This window comes from Meriones unguiculatus, chromosome 9, assembly GCF_030254825.1.
Source record: "Meriones unguiculatus strain TT.TT164.6M chromosome 9, Bangor_MerUng_6.1, whole genome shotgun sequence".
Classification (NCBI taxonomy): domain Eukaryota; kingdom Metazoa; phylum Chordata; class Mammalia; order Rodentia; family Muridae; genus Meriones; species Meriones unguiculatus.
Window position 1 is genome coordinate 23,761,996 of NC_083357.1, and position 24,789 is coordinate 23,786,784.

Below are 24,789 nucleotides of genomic sequence, written 5' to 3' on the forward strand. Positions count from 1 at the left end.
CAGCAACCAGCTCTCAGCACCAGGCATGACGATTCTGTCACTATTCAGAGGATTTAGCTATAGCCAACTGACAGTTCATCTCATTGGAGCCACCCCGTGGCTCCCTGATCAAGATGTACTTCTGTCTGTCTTAGAGACTAGGAGTGAAGGCTCAAGTGACTTGCCCATGATCACTTCGATGGTGAGTAGCAGAGCTGGGATCTGAACCCAGATGGCCCTATAACTTGCTGCCATGGACAGAGCAAGCCATGTATTGGAAAGATGGCTGTGATGAGGCCCTGGTAAATTGCAGGTAAGTCTGACATGGTTTACGCATGGCATTTTCACCTTGGAGTCTGGCCCAAGGAAAATATTCTGTGAACAGAAAGAAGGAGGGAGTTAGGGCCCTTCTTCGATAGGGAAGTTGATGAAGTTTTCATTAAGTCCCTGGGACTTGAGCAGGGGACATGACTCAGATCATAAAGTGCTTGCCACGTAAGCATGGGGACCTGAGTTTGGATTCCCAGAACCCATAGAAAGCTGGGTGTAGTGACATACATTTATAATCCCAGTGCCAGAAAGGTGGAGACAGAGATTTGTGCATCTTGATGTCCAGTTAGTCTAAGTGAGTCAGTGAGCTCCAGACTCAATGAGAGATAGCTGAGATAGCTCAGTTGGAAATGATGCTTGTCTCCAAGTCTAACTACTTAAGTTTGATCTTGGGGACCCACAGAGTGGAAGGAGATAATCAACTCCTGCAAGTTGTCCTCTGACAGCGTCCCGTGACCTTCACAACCAAGGCACATGTGTTTCCCCTACCCCTCTCCCCCGAAAAGTCCCTAAGTCTTTGGCCACAGAGAGGACTGTTAAGAGTGAAAGTCTTTCCTAGGGAAATCACTGTAATGCTTTGAATGTGTGTATTTATAAGACTTTGGCTCCCTTAAGGAGTTCTTTTATTTTCATTTATGTATGTGTGTGGATCCCCTGGAGTTAGAGGCCAGTGTGAACTATCTTATGTGAGTGGTGAAAACTGAACACTGGTTTCTTGCAAGAGCAACAACTGTTCTTAACCTCAGTCATCTCCCAACACACTTCTTAAAAAAAAAAAAAAAAAAAAAAGCTAATACTTTTTTGCTGTGACAAATTACCCAAGCCAAACAGTTTAAAGGCAGGAGGAGGACTGATTTTGGCTCACAGTTTCAGAGACACAGTCTACAGTCCTCTAGTACCACCTTGCTTGGTAAGGCTGAGTGTCTCAGGAGGAGTACATGCTACAGCAAAGCTTGGCCTCGTGGCTGTCAGGAAGCAGAAAGAACAGAGCGATCACTGAGGAGTCATAGCACTCAAGGATACACCCGATGAGCCACTTGCTGCAACATTTTCTACTTTTGACTTATGTCACCAAATTATGAATCTATCAACAGACTAATCCACTCATGAAGTGAGTCCTTGTGATCTAACCACCGCCCCAAAGCCTCTCTGCTGACTGTCATGACCACAAGCTTTAGACACACAAGCTTTTGCAGGGGCATGTGGGGAATCCGAATCACAACAATACATTTTCCTTTCTTTTTCATATAATAGTTTTTTTTTTTAATAAGAGTTTTAGGTTTAGAAGAAAGTTAAGAAGACAGTACAAAGAGTTTCTTGTATTCTACAGCTGGTGTCCCTGTGCTTAACATCATAACGCATGTAGGGCAGGCAAGATGGCTTAGCAGGCAGAGGCGCTCTCAGCCAAGCTTATGGACCGGCATTCAGTCCTTGGAACTCACACGACTCCTACCGGTTGCCACATGATCTCTACAAACATGCCAAGGCATGCATACCCTCCCACAAATAAGTAAGCAAATAAATAAGTGTACTAAAATGTATGTAGATGAGTGTATGTGCCACTGCAGGTTCTTGAAATGAATGAACTGATTTGATATACTTTCGTTAACTGAAGTTCATAATTTATTCACAGCTCTGTAGTTTTCAGTGAATGCCTTTTCTGTCCCGGGACCCCCTCCAGGACACCACATAATGTGTTGTGTTGTGTCCCCTAGGGCTCTCCTTGGCTGTGATCTTCTCAGTTTTGAAAGATGCTGTGTAGTGTGCACAGTCAAATCAAGGAAGGCCTGCCCGCTCCCTGTGTGGCATTGTGTGTGGAGTGTAAATAGGAGGGGCTGGGGTCCCCAGGGGCCTCTCATTTTGAGCATTGCCACCAAGGAGGACATAGAAGAGGGACAGTGTTTGGGGACAGGTCAGGGTTCTTTTTTGTGTGCCTTCACAAAAGGATTGAGGGCACAGGTAACGTCATCCGGGGAAGGAAATTCTGGGACATAGAGAAGGGACCTACTCCAGAGATTGGAAGGGTTGTACACAAGCTCTTCTCCTGTGTCTCCCCACACAGAGCTGCGAAGCAGGATGGGTCCCTCACACAGCCTTAGCATTACAAAGACAGCACAGCTCCCAGACCTGAGTTAAAAGAAAAAAGCCTTTGGCATACCTGCCAAGCATTGTAAAACAGAGAGCCTGTCAGGAAGAAGGCTAAGCTATGCCTCTTGTAGCACAGTGCCAGGTTTGTGTGTGTGTGTGTGTGTGTGGGGGGGGGTGTGCCTTTTTACTGAGTGGGCTTGGTGGTCCAGAGGGCTCTTCACTCACAAGAACTGCAAAGTAGGTGGGTGAGAAAAGCTACCCAGGTCTTTGCTGATGCAGTCCTGTAACTCAAAGCCTTCCACCAGGACTCTGCTAGTTAGTGCAGCCAGCTCTTCTTCATGCAGCCATCAGCCATTGGCAGACTGGCGGGTGCCAGTCCCACAGTCCTCAGAGGCAGGCATGCAAAATACCCAAACAGTGCTGGCCACAGCTCTGCCTTGGCTGAGTCCAAAGACATTTGTGTCCCTCCTGTACCTCCTGAGGCCACCATCTGCCTCCTGTCCATGCCCTGATTGCTGAGAATCTCCAGGGGCTGGTGGCTGGTGACCTCAATGATGCTGTCCCCTAAAGTGTCCCCTTTCTGTTTTGCACATTGTGTTTCCCTGGAGACTGATATCTCAGTATGACAGTGTCAGAGTTATCAGACAGACACACAAAATGTGTCCCCATAGGCCTGCCTCACAGCAAGCGACGCTTATTCTTTGTCTCGTCTTTTCTTGTTTGAAACATGGCTGGCCTACTGGCCTGAAACTCTCTTTGCAGAGCTCACAGAGATCCACCTGCTTCTGCTTCTGAGAGTAAGATTAAAGGTGGGCACCACTACACCCAGCATTTTGTTTGCTTTTGAATATTTAAGCACTGAGGCTCAGCACACACCTGCAGAGAAGTGAATTTTGAGTGCTAGCCCAGTGAACTGTTGTGCATGCACACTTACAATCGCTTCCCGGACTGGGATGCCAAACAGCCCCTTTCTTCCCACAGAACACCCACTGTTCCAGGAGGTACAGTTCTGCCCCCTGTCTGTGGCCCTGATTCTCTGCCTCCAGCATTACACTTCAATACATATGAGGCTGGGGCTGGGGCTGGGGGTCAGTGCTTGTCTAGTATGCACAAATCTCAGAGTTTGTTCTCCATCACAAAACTTCTCTCTTGGGTGTGAGGTGACATCTGGCAGTCTCTCACTCCAAACCAAGTGATCCTGTTAAAGAGTTGGCATTGTTGGAGCTTCTGCCTAATTCTGGGGCAGCCTCCCATCAAGGATTCAACTAATTGGTGGCTTTGTAGCCTAAGTGCACAACAGAGAAGGAAAGGCCTCCAATTCCAGCTTTTGGGGTCTTCTCCCTGCTTTTTGAGATGGACTCTCACCATGTAGCTCAGGCTGGCTTAGAACTCATCTCCCCAGGCTCTCTCTGGAAGCCTAGAAAACTGCCCTCAAGGGTCCCAGGCTGAATTTACCTGCTCAAAGTGAGAGGTTGAGGGCTTCCATTTTTTTCTACACTTGGGCTTGGTGATCAGGCTCTTTTTGCCTCTCAAAAGCTCACAAAGTAGTTACCACAACTAATAAGCCAGCCCGTGTTGCTTAGATGCACACATCAGAACAGTCTAGGTGCACACAGATTTATGGAGTTTTATTTCTGCTCACTGTCTCAGCTGAGCCAGCCTCACCATCACTGTTTAAGGCTTCCTGTGGGTCTTGGTAGTTCACCTCCCACCCCCAATTTACTTTTTTGAGGGTGTTAGAGAGTTTGAGACAGGATCTCATTGCATAGCCTAGGCTGGCCTAGAATTCACAATGCTGACTTAGCCTCCCAAGTGCTCAGATTACAGTGTGTATCACGCTCAGCTCTGCAGCTTGCCTTTTATGTCCTGGGGTATTTTTTTTTTCTGTTTATGTTTGTTTCTCTGTGTCCATCTTTCTATGTTTCTCTCTCTGTCTTGATGCTTGTGTGAGGGTGTAGGACAAGGTTTGGTGTTATTTCTCCAGTACTGTCCACCTTGCATTTTGACACAGTGTTTCTCATTGGCCTGGCCACCATTGCTGATTAGGCCAGACTGGCTGACTAGTGAGCCTCAGGGGTCCACCATCCTCCGCCTCCCTGGCAGTGGGAATCACAAATGTGCACCATCATACCTGGCTTTCTTTTTCCTTTTCTCTTCCTTCCTTCCTTCCTTCCTTCCTTCCTTCCTTCCTTCCTTCCTTCCTTTCTTTCTCTCTCTTTTTTCTGAGTCAGGGTTTCTCTGTGTAGCCTTAGCTGTCCTAGACTCACTTTGTAGACCAGGCTAGCCTTGAACTCACAGAGAGTCACCTGCCTCTGCCCCCCAAGTAACAGGATTACAGGTGTGCTCCACTGCACTGGGCTTATATGTGGCTTTCTGAAACAGGTGCTGGGGACAGCACTTAAGTCCTCATGCTGGCAGGGCAAGCACTTTACTAAATGAGCCTGGGTCATGTTCTGTGGAAAGATCCAGTTTTATAATCAGATGTAAGTCTTAACAAGCTTCCTAACCGAGGTTAGGAACTCAGCTTTCTTACATACAAAATGGGTAACCAGTTCAGGTAGGTTTAAGATTAAATGACAGAACACAGCAGATGGTCTCTAACAAGCACCCATGAGGCTATTTAATGATCCCATCGTTATCACCTCCATTACCACCGATCATCGGCTCACTTTGTTTTCAAGGGAGTTTTGTCCTGATGTATGGGCAAAGTCCCGTGATAATGATTTAAACACTGCTGAAGTGTGAAAAGCACAGATGAGTCCATTGCAAATAATTTCTTAGACATTGCTCCAGGAATTGTCTCTGCTTTTATAAACCACTGAAAAGATTTTGATCCATTCTTTGTAAAAGCGTAAATGAGTTCACACTATGCGCGATGCTCCAAGCAGGTTTTCTCATGGAGTGATGTGCCTAGGGCGTCAGTTCATATTCATCATGCTGTTCGTGGTTTGTGTAACATTTGGAGGGAAGAGTCATGCTTGATTTGTTTTGTGGATCCTTTCTGATGGGAATTTAGATAATATCCTTCCTTCCTTCCTTCCTTCTTTCCTTCCTTCCTTCCTTCCTTCCTTCCTTCCTTCCTTCCTTCCTTCCTTCCTTCCTTCCTTCTGGTTCAACTGTGACCCCTGACACAGTACTGTTGTATTCTCTTTCTGGGTAGTGTGGAGAGACTCACTTTACCCTTCTTCCTGGTTATGCTCATGTTTTCTTTCTGAGATGTTTGTTGCCTTCCTTATTCTCTTCTTCTTCCTTCTCAACCTCCTCTTCCTCCTCCACTCCTCCTTTTCCTGCACCCCCTCTTCTCCACCTCCTCCTCCTCCATCTCCTCCTTCTCTTGTACTTTGCCCCTTCTCCCTCCAAACTTCTTCTCTACTTCCTCTTCTACCTCTTCTGCCTCCTCCACCTCCTTTTCTTCCATTTCACTCCCCTCCCCTCCACTTCAGCCTCCCCCTTCTCTATTTTCTCCTTTTCCACATCCTCCTCCCCTTCCCTTCTTCCTGAGTAAGGATAAAGCTACCATGCTGTGTTGGTCTCTTAAAGCCCAGTGTTAACCTTGGAAAGGCAGACAGAGTCACTTGTTTTTGTCCTTTCACGGGTTTCTGGGTTTCTGTTTTTGTCCTTCCCCTCTGGCCAATACTTTGAGGATCTCAGCAATCCCTTTAGTGACTTGCAAACCTACTGGGAGCAGCTATTTGGCCGAGTGATTCCAAGTTAAGGGAGCACTAGATTCAGACTCCTGGACTAAACTTGTGTCCAGTGACCTGCCTGCTGCCTTGCTGTGAGCCTGCAGCAGGCTCAGTTCATTTCACTGACAGGCAGTGTTATATATGTACCTAGAACAAAAGCTGCACATGTGCAGACAAACTTCCAGAGACCAGAGTTAACCCTGGCAGGCTCCTGGTGCCCCTTGTGAGGCCTCGATCACTCCTCCCCCATGCTGTGGGAGGAAGAGGCTGGCCTTTTATTTTTCCGTCATGAACCAGGCACGTGTCTTTCTGTACACAGGCAACTGTACCCACCCAGAGGGGGACTTTTACCCAGTGGAATTCCTGGGCCAATGGCTGGAAGGTTTTCAGCTGTGATAGGCCTTGACCTGAGTATAGGCTTGTTTTAAACCTCTTAAGAACACTGGACTTGAAAGCAATGTTCTGGTAAGTTCTGAAAAGATTCCTCCAGTCATGCTAATAATCACTCCTGGAATGTATTTGTTGGGTGGATTTGGAATTTGGGAGAAAACAGGTTTTTGTTTTTGTTTTTTTTTTTTTTTTTTTGCCTTAAAGCAGATCTGGTTTCTGCTGTCCCTTTGGGGTAGGCTTGTGGATGGGGGTGGGGTGCTTGGTGAGAGGTGTTTGGAGGCCAAGCAACTGGATTCCTACTAATCCTAGCTCAGGAGGGCTTCTGGGCAGAGGGTGAAAACTCTGCCTGCCTGGGCATCTATCCAGCAGGAAGCAGAGCTTTGCAACATTATGAAACTGCACCCCAGGGAGCTACTGAGCCCTGGTTCTGGACAGGGAGAAAGGATGAGAGGAGATACCCAGAGGTTCCTTGCCAATGCAGGACAAGGGCAATTCTCAGAGGGCAAAACCTAAAACAGCCCACAAGTGTAAGAAGAGATACTCGGCCTCCTCAGAAACCAGGGAAAACACACACACTAGCAACAACAGCACATTATCTTCCTGCAGCCAGACTGGCAAAAAGGAAAACACAATGCTCCCTAGTGTTAGAGAAGTGATGCTGTGCTCCACTCCAGGAAAGAATGCTGACTGTGTGGCCACCCTGCTGGAAATGTCAAGGGCCATGAGCAGTATCCCAGTACCTGTGCTGTTCTAGTTCCAAGAATTCGGCTTAAAGGTCTACGCTGTGCACAGAGACATATGGTCAAGGATGGCCGCCAGCCAGCTTTGTTCTGGGGTTGGGAAGGGTGCTCAGTCATTGGTAAACTATTTTCTATGCAAGCATGAGGACTTGAGGCCACATCACCAGCACATGCATATTCATAAAAAGCTAGGCATGCATCTGGAACCCCGGCCCTGGGGGCAGGGATGGGCTAGTCTCTGGAGCTCATTGGCCAGACAGTACAGGCAAAATCAGTGAGCTTGGTGAGTGACCCTGCTTCAAAAGGTAAAGTAGCAGTGATCAATGAAGACACTTGATGCTGACCTCCGGCCTTTACACATATGTGTGCATGTAAACAGGCATACACATGAACATGTACACATATGTACCCACCCACCAAAAGATAGTAAGGCAAGTGTTCTGTCCTGTCTCTATACTGCTAAAATTGTATATATTATAACATTTGTAGTGTTATACTACTTTTTTGGTATTGCTTACATATTTACAAATATATGCATGTATTGTATGTATCAGCTATATATATATATATATGTTTGTGTATATATATGTGTGTATCTATATATAGGCATTATATGAATTTCTGTAGAAAATACTTGAAAGAATAGAATTTAAAATCTTTTCAGTGATTATACTTAAGTGGGGGGATTTCATTCTTTCATTCATTCATTTTGCAGCTCTTTGCATTCTTTGAGGTTTCTAAATTAAACTTTTGTTGCTTTTATAATCAGAATTTATTAGTATCAAGTAAAGAATAAAACAAAGCTGGTCGTCTTCTTTCACGGTGATAGCGAGTCTAAGCGCAATGATTCCAGCACACCAAGACTGTCCTGAGCGCCTGTGCGTGTTACACGCCTTCTCTCACTCAGGCCCTTCCTTGACTGTGATAACACTGGAGAGGAGGATGCCAACGGCATTGATTTACTGGGCATCTACCATGTGCAGGCATTGGCATGCTTTTGCTGGGGCCTCTTTGTGGCTTGGAAGGAAAGGAACTATCAAATCTTTGGATATCCCACAAGGAGTCTGAAGTGGGAACTTTAGAGGCAGATGACTTAGTGCAGGGTGGTTCTTAGAGGAGGCTGGTTAAGAGCAGGGAAGCAGCGAGGGCAGGCATGGCTGAGCAGCGGTGTGGGGGATGTGAGCACAGCCTCAGGCAAGCCCCGTAGGGAGTGCAGAGGGATAATGGTACCACCATGCTGATGTACCTTGCAGCAGTGGGAATGAGCGTCTACACTTCCCACCATTAGTCACTGGCTAGTGCACACTAGGAAGAGGATTTCTTGGACATGTACCCAGCCCAGCACCGATGTGCAGCTGTAGTGCCTCCCTACCAGCCGTGAGCTAGTTTGCTGTGAAGTGAGGCAGCATTGGGATGGATAGGTGTTCTGGCGTACAATTAGCAGCTCCCATCCTCGGGCGTGACTGTAGCGTGTGGCCCACTGCGTGCTTTTTATTTCTCTCTTTTTAAAAGCAGACGGATTTCTTCTTATTATTATTTATTAAAATTTAGTCATTTTGTATCCCGGCTACAGCCCCCTCCCTCTTCTCCCAGTCCCACCTTCCCTTCCTCTTACCCCCATGCCCCTCCCCTAGTCCACTGATAGCAGAGGTCCTCCTCTCTACTATCTGACCCTAGCATATCAGGGCTCATCAGGACTGTCTGGGTCCTCTTTTTATTTCATGGAAGAAAAGAAGTGCCAGGTGTGGGTGGAGATCCTCCCAGTGTTTGCACCCTATCAGGTGCCCCTGCGTCGTTGGCTCTCTTCTCACCAGCGCCTTGGATGGCAAGTAGCTGTCAGGAGGGCTATTGAGGAAGGGAGCCACGACAAGCCTTTGCGCTTCAGTGAGGTCCCTGAAGGCTCTCCAGGAGGAGCCAGTTGCTAGGAGACAGTTTTTCAGAAAGTTTCCTCTGGAAAATGAGCTCAGGCCCTGCTCACAGCCCAGCATTGTTATACCTGCAGAAGAACCTCCCAGGATGGGTTCCCCGCAAGGTGTTGGCAGCAGATCTGGTCCCTTCTTTAAAGGCCTCTTTCTGGCCCTAGCTCAGAGCTCACCTGGGCCTTGTTAAAAAAGGGCCTTTGAGATGATCTGTCTGAACCCCCACTTCATAAAGGAATGCTTAGGGACTATCCCTCATAAGCAGCAGAGGTTGCTGGTCTCTTTTACCATTGCACGTGGTGGTCTCCCAGAGGTTTTGCTGTGCAGACAGCAGGAACTTGGTATGTGAGGCATTTCAAAGTCATTAGGGGAACAATTATTTTGCTCATGTGGAAATGAGCAGCTGACATTTATTGGGACTCTGTGATATATCAAATCCTGGGCTATGTCTTGTCTTTGTCTTTTTTTTTTTCCTTTTTTTTTTAAAGACTAATTCATTCATTTATGCATTATTCTGCCTACATTTGTGCCTGCATCCCAGAAGAGGACACTAGATCTCATTACAGATGGTTATGAGCCACCGTGTGGTTGCTGGGACTTGAACTCAGGACCTTTCGAAGACCAGCCAGGGTTATTAACCTCTGAGCCACCTCTGCAGCCCTGTCTTGTCTTTTTGGTTCTGAGCTCAGCCCTTGGTGTCTGTACCACTCCCTGGGCCATATCTTTAAGATCTTCATATGCTAACCCTGGCCTCAGGGTTATTTTGGCATCAGTGACTAACGGCTTTTTGTTTTCATGATAAAAGATCACATTATCCTACATCTGTGTGTTTAGAAAAGGTTGATTGTATCCTGGATATTGTTAGATTCTGGATTCTATCTTTCTGAGAAAAGTGTTAAAAATTGTCTTAGCAGGCAGTGAAATTTCTAGGCAATTCTTTGTACTTCCATGAGGCTGCTTTCTCTCTTGTCTAATAGAGACTTTGCTTTTTCTTAGGGGAGGATTTGTGTGTAAAGCACTGGCTAGTTCCCAAATCCTTTGGACTTTGCTGGCTCTTCAGCAAACCTCCTCTGAGGATCCTGAGGGATTTGGTCTTTGCTAGGGCAGCAGGCGGCTTCTTGTAGTGTGAGCTTGTTCCTAAGGAGCAGTCTTCCTGGTGGCTCAGTCGGGGGGCCTTTGAGGAACCTGTCTGCCACCACTGCTTGACCCTGAGTCTCAGGTCACCTTTGCCTTCTAACAGCTTACCTTTGGTGACTCTCAGCCAGTCTCACCCGTGCCCTAGGCTAGACTCTGTGGGTCGTGTGGGGGCCCTATAGATTCTTGGGACCACCTCCGTTTGTGTATGTTTAACTAATATCCGTGTATGCGTGTGTGTAAATGTGCATGTTGAGGCCAGAGGACAATTTCAGGTGTCATTCTATAGGCATGGCCTACTTTCTGTTATTTTGGGGACAAGGTCTGTCATTGGTATGGAGCTCACCAAGTAGGCTAGGCTGTCTGGCCAGTGAACCCTGGGATCCATCTTCATCTTCTGGGGTTACAAATGTATATATCCATGTTTATATAAACCCAGATCATGGGTTCTGGAGATCAAACTAGTTGCAGAGTAGGCAATTAGTAACTGAGCTAGTGTCCCAGCTCCAGTTCCATGTTTGTTTTCTGCCCCATTTCTCAGCTACGGGGTCTTATCTGGCTTATATGATCTCTCTGAGCTCTAAACATTCCAGAATGATTCCTTTCTTATCCTTGAAATACACAGTAGCAGTAACAGGCTGATCATCTGCAAACAGACACCTCTTTGGATCCAAACCTGCCAGGGGAGTGGTTAGTCCCATTTCTCAGAGGGAGAACCTGAGGCCCAGAGATTGGGTCATGTGCCCCAAAGGGTCACAGTTGGCAAATGGCCAAAATTGCTTGCTTCCTGCATCTGGAAGAACCCACCTCTTTTCCAATATCCAAACTGGAATTGGGTTTTACCTCAAGGCTCCCTTGGGAGAGGCTCAGGGGACACCGGACCTTTAGAATGGGGCAAAGGCTGGGAAATTGTCCATGAAGCTCCATTTAGGTCCCATTACATCAGGCAAGATCATGTTTCCTCCATTCTGGCGCCATGAGCAGAGCCGAGGAGCGGGCAGGCAGCCACTTCCTTGGTTATTCAAGTAGAAAATTACAGGTGCCCCAAATAGCCTGGGCATTCTTTTATTAATGAATAAGCAGCGAGTTGTTGGAGCTGGCATGGGTATGCTATTGCTTGTTCCTCTTTCCACTGGCTTCTTTCCCAAGATCTGTAAGGATCCATGCATCTGAGTTCTCTGAAGACCTGGGGCCACTGGCAAGGTTAGAGTGGGTGTACCCCTGGGGCCTGGTCCTAGAGAAAGGGAGGCATGGCTTCATTTTACAAGGAAATGAGGGCCTCTGGTTCCAACAGGGTCAGGTGCTAGGCCATTTTTCCACCTGAGTGGCCTTGGGCAAATAGTTTACTCTTCTGGTCATTCATGTCTTCTTGTAAAAGAAAAAGAATTCAAAACTCACAGAAAACCTTTCTAACTCTGTGACCCTTTAATATAGTTCCTCAGGTGGTGACCCCAAGCATAAAATTATTTCATTGTTACTTCATAACTGTAACTTTGCTACTGTTATGAATCATAATGTAAATATCTGATATGCAGGATATCTGATATATGACCCCAAAGGGGTTGTGACCCACAGACTGAAAACCTTGGCTCTCTAGACACACATGGGAAAATGGCCAGTCCAGCCCCAGAGAGCTGTTAGGCTTTGAGGTGACTCAGTGCTTGCAGTCCACAGGTGTTTCTTAGGCACAGGTAAGCCCCAGGCTTCAGGGTAACCTGGAGACTGATATGCCCCAGCAACCTAACAATAATACTTCTTTTTCCAGTTCAGTCCCTACAATATCTTCCAACCTCTGGCTTCACTCAGAGCCACAGAGAGAATAGGGTGAAATAAAGCCATTTAGTGAGCTCTTGGCATGCTTGTGAGGCAAATCAGGGCTGGGTGCCAAAAGCCTGGGAGGAGCCTGTGGCTACAAGCTCAGCCTTCTTTAGTGTAGATCATGACAGGACCATTCCTAGCTCTGTCATCCTCGTCACTTCTCCAGGCAGACCTCAGTGGCACATCTGTAAAATGGGCTTAATGCAATACAGCTGAAAGTGCACAGGAAACCAGCGATCGAAAGCTGTTTGCATAGCTAGGGAGCTGGAGTATTTCCAGAGGCTGCTCCGCTTTCTACCAGCCAAGGGTGGGGCTGGTAGTATCTAGGAAGTCCTGGTTTGTTCTGGTTTTGGAACATTCTTCTCTACTAGGTAATGCTGCCCAGATCCAGACTATCACTCAGGTCCTGTGTGAGAAGAAAGGTGTGGGGTCAGCAAAACTGTGGCTGGCATTGTATGTCCAGAGAGTGTGCCACTGAGCAGGTGGGGTGCTGCCAGATGGCTTCAGCAGGACCAGCCCAGTCAGGAAGATGTGTGCTTACCCTTGACATCTCCTTGCATTGTTGCTCTTACATTCTTTGAGACAGAGTCTCACCCTGGCCTGGTGCTTGCCAATTATGCTAGACTTGTTGTCCACCGAGACCCACCTTTCCAGTGCTGAGACTCCAAGTGTGCACCACAGTCTTAGGGCTCCAGCTTATTCCCTATGCTTGTGAGGTGAACATGTGACTGGCTAAGCATCTCCCCAGCCTTGGTTGTCCTCCCTCTAGAAGATGAGTGTCCTGTGGTAGGTTGGCAGGGCCACATTGCCGGCTGTAAGAAATAAAATCGGATGATTCATTTTCAAATAAAAGTACCTTGAGTTGGCTTAGGTCCAACCACAGATGGATAAGAAAAGCTGGGCCCTGAAGATAGGCTGCTAAGTTAGCCACCTGCACCCAATCTGTTAGTCTAGTTATCCCACTGCCCAAACCAGAAGTTTGGAGTAGAAAACTTCTACCAGGCAGGCTGACTAGTGACCTGCAGATGTGACAAGGCCAGGTGCTTGGCAAGCTTTAAAATAAACAGGCTGTGATGTGTAGAGATGACCTCACATATGTTCCTTGTTGAGAAATCGACAGATGTAAGTGGCTGAGGGAAACATAAACCTAGATGACATGGAAGATCATCCCCTCCCGATTATTCAGCCAATGAGGAAAGGGGGGAAGGAACCTGTATTCAGGACTAGAAAAAAACTGTCTCCTGTGTTCAGTCAGCATGCCCACCATTTGGGGCAGATACCTGGCTTTGCAAACTAGCAAAACACTGCTGTCTTCCTTCTGATGCTCTTGCTTCCTCTACTGCTCTTAGTACTAAGCCAGGATCTTCCCTAAACTCTAGTCAGTGAGCTGCTTGGCCAGATAAAAATGACAACAACATAATAGCCATCTGCTGGGCGCCCTGTTCTGTGCTTGGTGGGTTCTATTAAGCCACATACAGAGGAGGAAGCTAGGACTGAGAGGTCAGGCTGGTGGCCAAGCTTGCAAGGCTTCCATAGAAGAAGTGTGCCTGACATGACAGGGGTCATGATGCTGTGCTGGAAGCAAGTATAGCCTCTGGCCTTGGGGCTCTCGCCTCTTGCCAGCCCCTGGCTTGCACCCCAGGTTCTGATGACCTCTGACCTCTGTGCCCTCTTCTACAGCATGCCTCAGCCTCTGCCTCCTGCCTGGTTGAGGGGCATAGGGTGCCCAGAATGGCATCAAGGCTTCCTTCCTCAGCTTTGCTACTGAAGGTCCCCATAACCTGGTCTGACGTCACTCTTTGTCTGGTCTATTCCTTCAGAACTCTGCTGAGATGGGCACTCCTCAGGAACCTTTCCATGACGTCCTCTCCTCAAGAGGCCAGCCCCACCCAGAACCCCAGAAGCTTGGCCTTTATGGCTGACAAGTCTTTACCTAAGAACACTATGGAGACATGGCTAGCCAGAAGAGAAGCATTGGTTCTTACAGCCTGCTTTAGGGATACAGGTGACAGACACCCACAGACAGCTTTTGCTTGAGGTGCTTGACTCCCTGCAACCTATGTCTATGAGGTGGCCCAGCCAGAGAAGTACCCACTTGCTGTGGTGCTGTGGGAGGACCAAACCCAGGAAGTCACTGAGAGCTTTTCTCTCTCCACAGGGAAGAGCTGACCTCACTGCAGGATAACCCTGGAAAAAGTACCCCTGGCTTCCAAGGACAAACAGACCCTTGCACTTCACTGCTGAGCTTTCTACCTGGTGCACACATATAGAGAGACTGTGTTGGAGACAGGTACCTAGGCCAGAAGTGATGTCAGCACCACCAGTTCTTGGTGCTGTATTCAGGAGTACTGATTTGTGGATTTTGTGGGTTTTTTTTTTTTTTTGTGTGTGTGTGTGTGTGTTTAGGTCAGATGTCTCTCAGGTGTCATTCTCAGGTTCCATTTACCTTGCTTCCTCTTTTTTTGAGACAGAACCTTTCAGTGGGCTGGGGAGCCTGTAGATTTGGCTAGAACAGCTGGCCATTGAGTCCTAGGGCTCCTCCTCTCTCCATGTCTTTGGTGCCTGGATGACAGGTGCACTACACCTGGCCTTTTACATGTGTGCTGTGCCTTGAGTTCAGGTCCTCATGCAAGCAAGCATTTTACTCACTGGGCTACCTCTCCAGCTTTAAATTAAACCCAAGAACGACGAGCCCATTCTGTTCTCCTTTTCTTTAACAGTGTCTCTGTTGAGTTTTGATGCCGGATTTGTTTTATGATTGTGAAGCGAAATGTGAAGTGGCCCCATGGTTTGCAATGTCTGGAACATTATGCATAGAACACGGTGATGAATACCCTTTAAAGTTTAGGGAATGCTGGCCTAAAGTCGATGGCCTGATGGTTTCTCTCTAGTGGATTATTTTATGATTCATTGTCTTCAAATTAGTTATCAGCTATCAGGTTTTCCACTTCTTTTTAGTCCAATTTTGTTCAATAATATTTACTAAACATTTGTAAAAAGTTAAAAAATTTGCAGGCTAAGGACTGGGCCTGGTGGCCCATGCCTTTAATCTCACCAGTTGGGGAGGAGAAGCAGGTGGGTCTCTGTGAGTTTGAGTCCAGCCTTATAGAGGGCCAAAGTCCTTGAACACAGATAAACACTAGAAAATCCAGGGAGAGTTAAATGCAGAGCCCACCTCATCAAAGGAGCGAGGTGCTTCTGTGTTTCTCCTGGAATGCTGGGGAAGATGTAGTTTACAGTTTGGTGATTGTTAGTTGTTGAGCTACGCTCTGCCCATATTCCCCAGAATATTATGTTTGTTTCTCCTAGATCCTTTCCCCTTAAACCTTGAGCATTGCTTCTATGTCATTAAACCAATTCCTATGAGTGATGTCACCTGTACTTTACAGCAGCCTCCTATGTCATCTTAGGGCCAGGCCCATCCTGACTCCCACAGGCATTATGTTTACCTCAGTCAAGCCCCCTAGATCCTAAATGTTGGATCTCTGGGTCAACTTTACCCATCTAAGTGAAAGAAAACAGATGTACTTTATAAAGAATATTAATGTAAACAAGTCTTAAATTTGCTGTACACTTGAGACTAAATTAATTGTCATCAGAAAACTCGTTTTCCAAAATTATACTGTGCTTAAATATGGCTACAGTAAATGACCTGGTGTCAGACTCTTGAGGTTTGGCCCAGCCCCAGTTGCCTAAGTTGGGCTGGACCAAGTTTCATTCTTACCTAACCTGGATCATTTTCCTGGTGGCCATGAAGCCTTCAGGAGCTCCCCACACAGCCTGGGCTATGTAGGACAGGACAGGTAAGCCTACATAATGAGACCTTGATCATCATGTGCTTGTTTTCCACATCTTTAGTTTGTACATTATTTCATTTTTGTGTTCTTTGGATGACCACTGTTGCTTTTCCCCCCAACTCCTTACTTTAAAATTCAGATTTTTTCTATATTCATTTAAAGCTACAAACTTCCCCTTTAATGCTATTGCTACTAAATCCCACAGTTTTAATATATAGATATTTTCTTTTCATTCAACCTAAATATTTTTCTTAACATCTTCTTTGGCCAATTTTTTTATAGTTTAATTTTTAATTTTAATTTTTATTAATTACAATTTATTTACTTTGTATCCCCCCTGTAGCTCCCTCCCTCTTCCCCTTTCAATCTCACTCTTCCTTCCCTTTCTCTAGCCATGCCCCTCCCCAATCTACTGATAGGGGAGGTCTTCCTTTCCTTCCTTCTAATCCCAGTCTATCAGGTCTCATCAGGACTGGCTGCTTTGTGTCCTGGTAAGGCTGCTCCCCATCAGGGGGAGGTGATCAAAGAACAGTTCTTTGGTCAATTTTTAAGTGTTTCATATTTTCCAAACATATCTCCTTGGTCTTTTTTTTTTTAATAATTTGTTTCTTATTTACAAACACACACTATGGTGAAAATGAATAATCCTGAAGTTATCGTATCTAGGCTTATTCTCTAACCTATGTATGGTCAACATTGGTAAATCCTCTATTGGTATTTGGGAAAACAATCTAGGCCAGGCATGGTAGCACACATTTGTAATCCCAGCACTCATGGAGAAAGAAGCAGGCAGATCCCTGTGAGTTTGAGGCCACCCTGGTCTACAAAGCAAGTCCAGAGCAGCCAAGGTTACATAGGGAAACCCTCTCTCAAAAAACAACACAACATAAAACAAAAAAGCCCAACAAGAACAAAAACAATCTAGAGTCTTCAAACTACACCTTTTAAACCAAGCATATTACTTTAAAAAAATAAAGGAAAAACTCATAATGAGATCCTAGTAATATAGTCACTTGGTTCACAAAAATAGAAAAAGCTTAAAAAACAAAACAGATAAGGAGTGTGCTGCCAGTGGGGTAGTCATGATGGTGGAATGGATTTCCTATAACAGTTTTGTTTTGTGCGTGTGAGGAGTATATCCTTAGGCTTCTATATTCTTCCCCAAGAGAGCCAGAAACACTGCACGAATGCTCATGTCTAACATTCTGGGAACACCCAAATGTCAGTCAACCGTGGTATGGGCAGGTTACATAGTGGAGCACTTGCAGATCTGTCCCAGACACACAGGACAGCAGTGATGAATCTCAGGAATATGCAGTTAAGTGAAAAAAGCAAATTGTGGCCCTCTGGTCACATCCATGTTAAGTTGGAATGGAAAGGGGTTAGAACTCTGGGACTGGGTGACAATGACCAGGAGAGTGGTGATACCTGACAGTGCTGGGGACAACGGGCTATCAGGGTGCAGATGTCTTTCCAGGCCACAGTCAGCTATTTGCTTTAGCAGGGGGTTCGGCCCATGCTTCACTGCGCCTTGTGTGTCTACACACTTCCCGCACTATTGGAATAATTTTTAAAATTTCACAATTAAAACATTTTAGACTTTATCTACCCACAAATAATCTCTGAGGAAGAAAGAAGCAGACTTTCAAGGACCAATGTGCTGTGCATCCTCTAGTCATAAAATCCTGCATCCAGTTACTGAAAAGGACCCAAGTGGGGACTCAGGAAGAAAACAATTGACCTCCTGGAGGAAGGGCTGAGGTTGGGGGTGGAGGGACTCTTCCCTTGGCCTCAGGATGGCCAGTGAGTAGTAGTGACCAGATTTGTTCTTTTTGATGACACTAGGTCCTGGCGGTGTGAGCTTTTGGGACAGGCCTCCCTGAAGAGCCTGAGGTTTCCTCTTGATCTCCTTTCTAATAGAGCCTAAAATTCAACTCAAATCCCCAGAAAGTGGCAGAAACTCCATTTCTCTGTCTCCCTCGCCCCAGGATTATTAGGGATGAAGGGCCTAAGAGAATAAACTCAGATATCCAGAAAGGCCAGCTGGTCCTTTGAGGCATGTCCATGCTGGCACCCAACCACTGACATGGAATCCAGTAGAGTTTGAATTTGTGATATTGTCAGGGTCAGGGAAGACCAAGGAGGAAGCATGCTCTGTCCCAGTGCTTGGATATTCAGCCTATAATATTGGTCTTCTTGAGCAGATCATCACCACCAGGTGCCTCTGAGGCTCAGCTGGGGTCTTCTTCATTCCTCAGAACTATTTTCAGAATAAATGAGTGAGTTCCCTCTATGGTAGCTGCAGGCTCTTCATTCATTCATTCATTCATTCATTCATTCATTCATTCATTCATGTGTGTCTACTGTCTGATCTTTAGAGTGGGCCCTAGTCTGACACACGTTTTTTGTATGTCTTGATATATATGTTGTACATGGTGTTTGTGGAGAATAATACTTGGAAGACCAAATGTCTATGTCAAATGTATTCCTTTATCACTCTCTTAGCTTATTGTCTGAGACTCACGGAACCTGGAGCTCCCCAATTGGGTAGGCTGGCCGGCCAATGAGCCCCAGAGAGCCCCACCTTACCAATGCTGGGGTTACAGGTACATGCTTCTGACCCCAGTTTTTATGTGTGTGTTTATGATCCAGACTGAGGTCTTGTGTGCACAGCAGGCACTTCTGTGGTGGGGCATCCCCCAAGCCCCTGAAACCATCTTTATATGAAGAAATGCAGACACACAGGGACAGTCCACCCTGAGGACAGGTAAGCGGGGATGAAAGACTGGATCGGGCTGGTGTGTACAGGCTGAGGAACTCTATTACTGACCATGGCAGAGGCAGGGGACTGCATAGAACAAATCCCTAGAGCCTTCTGGGGAGGTGCCCGGCAATATTTTGACTTCTACTCTAGAACTGGGGAGAAAAAACTTTCTGTTCTTTCCATCTAGCCAGTTGCAGGTCGTTGTTCTCATCAGCTCAAAAGCTAATGTGTCACTACTAGTGCCTAGCTGGGATCATAGCTAGGCGATTGTAGAAGCGGCCTGCTTCAGGGCCCGCAGGAACCTCCACAAATACTTGTCACATCATGTACCCCCAAACGATGCACGGCATTTCTAAGAGGCTAGGCAGATAGAGAAATGCTTTCCTTGTCCCTCAGAGTGATAGACGCCATCCCTAGGCCCCATTCTGGCTCAGTCCTTGCAGGCTCTGGTGTGCCTTTCCCTAGGGACACATCAGGCCCTATTCCAAGGTTCCTTAGCAAGATGTCACATGACTGAACGAGGCTTATCTGGCTTCCCAGGCTGTCTCCGTCATCAGTCCACTTAGATGGCAAAAGAAAGTTCCAGGCCTTGTTCTTCTCTAGGCCCCAGGCTCTGCGATCTGATTTCGCCCTCAACAAAGCCACTTATTGAGGTAGTATGGTAGACTCCCTGTTATCTGAGAACTGGTCCTGGCCCAGCCAGGGAGCTGTGATTTGGGTTGCAGCCTGCAGGAAGGCTACCCTTTGATTTAGCCTCTCCTACTCCACCTCCCAGAGAGAAGAAATACGATGCTTCTGAACTTTAGGACCCCTTTCACTGACACCTCTGAGGTGTTGTTACCTCCCCTGGCAAAGCAAAGATTTATTCTGACCCTAGAACAGCTTCAATCCTGATGCTTGGGAAACTGAAAATGTGGGGTATGGGGTCCCCTGTATCAAGGCTTCAGCCTTGAACTGGCGATGTTCAGGAACTGGCGATCCTGAACAGCAGATTTAATCCCTCAGAACTCACACTTTGGCTTTGCTGAAATGTGGAGCAATTTTGTGGGAATCAAATGATTAGAAGGCATTCTTGCATATCTCCTCCAAACCCTTCGTGTGTGTGTGTGTGTGTGTGTGTGTGTGTGTGTGTGTGTGCTTGTGTGTGTGCAGCAGGTACATGTGTGTAGTATGTGTACTAGCCAGAGGCCTACCTCTGGGGCTACCTACTTTCTTTTTCTTTTCCTTCCTTCTTTCCCTCCTTCCTTCCATTTCCTTACTTTTTTTTGAGGCAAGGTTTTTCACTAGCCAGCTGGCTGGCCAGCAAGCCCCAGGCACTGATCTGTGCCCAACACTGGGGTTGGAAGTACACACTACCTTGTCCAGCTTCTTCATGTAGATGCTGGGGCAAAAACTCAGGCCTGCACGTTACCAGCTGAGCACTTTCTCTGGCTCTTGGAAGGCGTTCTTAGTTTGTCTTCTTGAGGTATCCATACTATGGAGGAGAAAGGTAAACCCCAGAGCTGGAGCGTAGGGACAGGCTGACTGGGCTGTGCACGTTTCTGGGAGACCTTGACTTTGATGTCTGTGGGAGGAATCTGAGTCCCAGGCTGGGGACAGGGCAGTTTGAGGTGCTTCTCAGGCTCTGGCTATGTACCTTGGGCAGAGTTAGCTCCCAAGAGAATGTTTGTTTCTATCCTCTTATCTTCTCCCCTGCCTAACATTACGTCAATGTTCTGTTGCCGTGAAGAGACACCATGACGGCAACTCCTATAAAGGAATACTTTAACTGGGGCTGGCTTAGAGTTCTGAGGTTTAGTCTGTTACCCTCATGGTGGGAAGCATGGAAGTGCACAGGCAGACATGGTGCTGGGGAGTAGCTGAGGGTTCTATATCTAGATCAGCAGGCAGCAGCAAGGGAAAGTCACTAGGCCTGGACTGAGTATCTGAGACCTCAAAGCCCACCCCCAGTGACGCACTTTCTCCAACAAGGGCCACACCTACTCCAAAGAGGCCACACCTGCTCCAACAGGCCACTTCTCCCAGTCCTTGCTCTTTTGGCTCCTGGGATAGGGTGTAGGATCTGATGCTACAGGCCTGGCTAGGTTCTCCTGGAGTCTGATTCCTCCTAGTACCTGGTCAGTCTTTGACACCCAGCTGAACCAGGGCCTCCCCGTGTTCCTCCTGGGACCCTGCAGTGCCCAGTCTTCCTTCCACATTGCTTCCCTCAGAGTCCCCGGCATCTGCTAGGACCTCTCTGGGGTTAACTCCTCTCCTGTTGGGCTCTGTACCCATTTCTTCCCAGTGGCCTGACTGTTCGTACTCAGTACAACTTGTCAACTTGACAGGATTTAGAATCATCGAAGAGGCAAACCTCTGGGCCTGTGATGGAGATTCTGTATTGGAATAACCGAGATGAAAAGCCTGACCTTAAGGGAAGGCGGCACCATTCCGTGGGATGGTGTCCCAGAAAGAAGGCAAAGGAGAAATCCTGCTGAGTGGAACAGCAGCATTCATCTCTCTCTTCTCCCTGGCTGTAGGCGCCATGTGACCAGCTGGCTCGTGTGCCTGCTGCTGGGATTCCCCACCATGAGGGGCATGACTGGTCACTTATGCACCAAAATAAACCCTCTCTTCCCAAAGTTTTTTTTTTTCTTTTTTTTGTCACAGTAACTGCTACAGTGTGGAGCCTGTAAATTTCAGCCTGGATCCTTGTTGAACTTGACCTTTAACCCGCCCTTTAGTACCTATCTGGGAAACCAGCTCTCTTCTTTCCCTCTCTTCCCTCCCTCAATTTATCGAGCTTCTTCTATGTGCTAGGAGCTGGGGACACAGTGGCAAGCCATGAATCAAATTCAGTCTCTCCATGACAAATTACAGAGTCAAAGATGAAGTCACAACCACTGCTGTGGACCCCGGAGAGCTTTGTGCCAGGACTGGCGCTGGCCTAGGGGAGCAGTGCCCTTCCAGGCTGCAGTCTCACCAGGAGTAGATGTACGCACTCTAAGACAAATGTCTGTTTTCGCTATGGAAGCCCCTTGCCCTGCACAGGCACTCTAGAGCCTTCTAGGGAGGGCTTCCTGGGGGAAGTGTCAGCTAAAGCGGCAGCTGTTTTCCTCTTCCACAATCTGTTTTTTTTTTTTTCCCTCTGTGTGTGTGTGTGTGTGTGTGTGTGTGTGTGGTTTTTACTGGGGCAGGGGCAACCATAAAGGATATCCAGGAGAAATTTTGGTCTCAAGAGGGCATTACAAGGTCATGCATGATAGCACTGAGGAATAACAAGGGATCATTTCTTCCTCCAGCAGCCAAAGTCAGCACAGGACACAAGCCTCTGGAAGCAGAGAGCAGCCAGATTTCCACCACCAGGAAGCTATTCATCAACTGGATGTCTTGTTCAGTGCCCCGCCTATACATCTGTTTGAATGAAGCAGGCCTGGGCATTCAACTTCTGAACCCAGCTTGAAGAAGACCAGGGATGGAAGATAAGAAAAGCCCCACAGAGAAGCCTTGACAAGCACCCTGCTTAGTGTTCCTGTCTCCTAAGGTCACTAACTGCTTTCAAATGACCCTTTCATTGACTGCCAAGAGCTGCTCCCATGTGACCCCAGTCTTCCCCAGGAAAGACACTTCTGTTTTCCAAGAGTTGAAGCCTAGGGCCGTCTTGAAGGTGGGAGCTAATATGGGAAGACTGTTCACAATAAACAGACAATAACATGTTGCCCAGCATGTTGCCCAGCGTGCTCAGCCCAGGGACAGAAGCATCTAGGGCATGCCAGATCTAGAGACTGAACAGATGACGGGCAGAGGGAGCCTGGAATGGGTGACTGAGTCCAGAGTCTGCAGGGTCCTGGTCACTCCCTAGCCTGGGGGCATGCTTCCCACACATGGACGTCTCCTTGGCTGGCACCGAACTAGCTTTCTGGGTGTGTGACTGCATAGTTACATGGGCTCTGCTGCTGGGAAGGGTGGGGGTCCTGCTGTCTGAGATTCTTGGTGAATTTTAGATAAGCCTTACAGATGCACCGGGTCCTGCTAAGCACAGTGACCAGGTCAGTGCCCTGAGCATCCTCTGTGCTCTCCAGGGGCAAGGTCCAGAAAGGCAGCCACCCACTCTTGGGGAATACTTGGAGTTTGTCATTTTTACCAGGGTTGGGAGGCATGAGGGTGAATTCACTTGCCCTTTTCAGTTCCCAGGTGGAGAACTGAAACCCGAAGGGGAGGAATGCATCCAAGATACTGATTCTCACATGGGACAATACCAAATGTTTTTGGCTTTTCAAGGCAGGTTGTATAGCCTTGGCTATCCTGGAACTTGCTTTGAGGACCAGGCAGGCCTCTAACTCAGAGATCCACCTGCATTTTCCCCCCAAATGCTGGGATTAAACCAAATATGTGTGTATATTTAGCTTGTTTATTTATTGTATTTTTTTACAAAGCAACTTATTAAAATTTTTTTATTTATTATAATTTATTCACTTTGTATCTCAGCTGTAGCCCCCTTACTTGTCCCCTCCCAGACCCACCCCCTCCCTCTTCTTCTCCCATGTCCCTTCTATAGATATAGTCTATAGATATGGGAGGTCGTCCTCCCCTTCCATCTGACCCTAGCCTATCAGGCCTCATCACCAAATGTATATTTTATCTCCACTTTACATCCAAGGAAACTGAGATCTGGAGCCTCTGTTTGTCCCCATATTCTGTGATTTCCAGGGAATATCGGCTCCTGAGGCTAGGTCTGTTTCCTCCTCTGCACTGGGGCAGGAGCTGTGAAAGACTGAGTATACAGTGCGCTGTCCTGCTCAGGGCTTCCTGCCTGGGGAGTTCTCAGCGCAGCCCTGATCCTGCCACTTCTGGCTGATAAGCCCAGAGCTGCAGTGTCCTGACTTGTGAAATGGGGTGAGAGCAGACCTCCCTTGTGGATGCTGCTGTAATTTGCTTGAGGAAAAGTGGGTGGTCCTGTGGCTCATGTGCTAGGCAGGTGAGTCTTGAAAGCCTCAGGACCAAAGGCCAGACAAGTGATCCCAACAGGCCTGAAGGCGGTGGCTCGAATACCACTGGATGCCAAGCAGATGCAGGTGCTCTGGGGACGAGAGCATAAAACTGCAGCTGGCAAACTTCGCTCTGTAGCCCTCCGTCTCCTCCTCCTTCTTTTCCTGGTTTTCTCTTCTATTTTGTGATTCAGTGTCCGTCAGTGTGATATGTAGGAACTCAAGTGTACAAGACCCAGTCTAAGCCAAGTAGGCAGGTTCCCTCAGGGGTATGGTGTATGTTTAGGAGTTAGGAAGCTACATAGGCAGGTGTCAAAAGATTCAGCAAAAGGTGCTGCCTCATCACCTCTAATGTGAGAGGACAAAGAATTAAGAATCAGTGGGTATTTTTTTAAAGTTTAAAATACAAGCCTGAACAGAGGCCAGCAAATGGAGATATGTCTAGCCACCTGTGGGGGGGGGGGAAGCTAGCCTTAATGCATTCTTTCCCCACCCACTAATTATACAGTTGCTAGGAAACTGGCCCATATGACCAGGCCAGAACTGTTTGTGGTCTTGGTGCCTGAAGTGGACCAATCATTTCAAAAGTCAATTTCCCTTACCCAATCATGTAACGCCAAAGTATGAAAGTCCTTGCTTGCGGTTTTGCCCTATAAAAACCTTATTCTCCTACACTACAGGGCTGTACTTCTCTCCTGTTTCTGCAGGGGATTTATGTCCCATGTTCGAATACATATACAATTAAAAAAAACCCCTCATGTATTTACAGGGGAGTTTATTCCTGGTCTTTTGGGGTTTGCGAATGGACACAGCAATGGACTCTGGACCAATGTCCCACCTGCTTTTACTCTGCCAGTGTGGGTCCTCGTCTCCAAAGTACTGGGCAGCTAGGGGGATGCTTGGCCTTGTCTTCCCTCAGAGTTCCTGAAGCAGTAGGCAGAGTGAGATGAAGTGTTGGGATAGTAAGTGGTAGCTGTGACCTGGCTGCCTGACCACACTGCTGAAACTAGGAGTGACAGTAGACTGGGCTCCTCCCACATTCCATTCTCCACCACACTGACACAGGAGGCTCACTGGCCACATTTTCAGAAACACTGCATAGACAGAACCTTCTGAAGACTCCAGCTCAGAACCTAGGAAGGGGAAGCAAAATGACTTGAGCACAGGTCTGATGACA

At 47.3% G+C, this 24,789-nt stretch overlaps 1 long non-coding RNA gene across 2 annotated transcripts; it reads left to right on the forward strand.

The window, feature by feature from the left end:
- Window positions 1–6,404: 6,404 nt before the first annotated feature.
- LOC132656425 (uncharacterized) lies at window positions 6,405–23,029 on the forward strand. Of its 2 annotated transcripts, none has more exons than XR_009594171.1 (3): window positions 6,405–6,548; window positions 18,534–18,648; window positions 21,927–23,029. It is a non-coding gene; the product is annotated as an uncharacterized LOC132656425 (long non-coding RNA). The 2 variants fall into 2 exon arrangements; XR_009594170.1 differs by lacking the exon at window positions 6,405–6,548 and adding an exon at window positions 14,178–14,374.
- The last annotated feature ends 1,760 nt before the right edge of the window (window positions 23,030–24,789 follow it).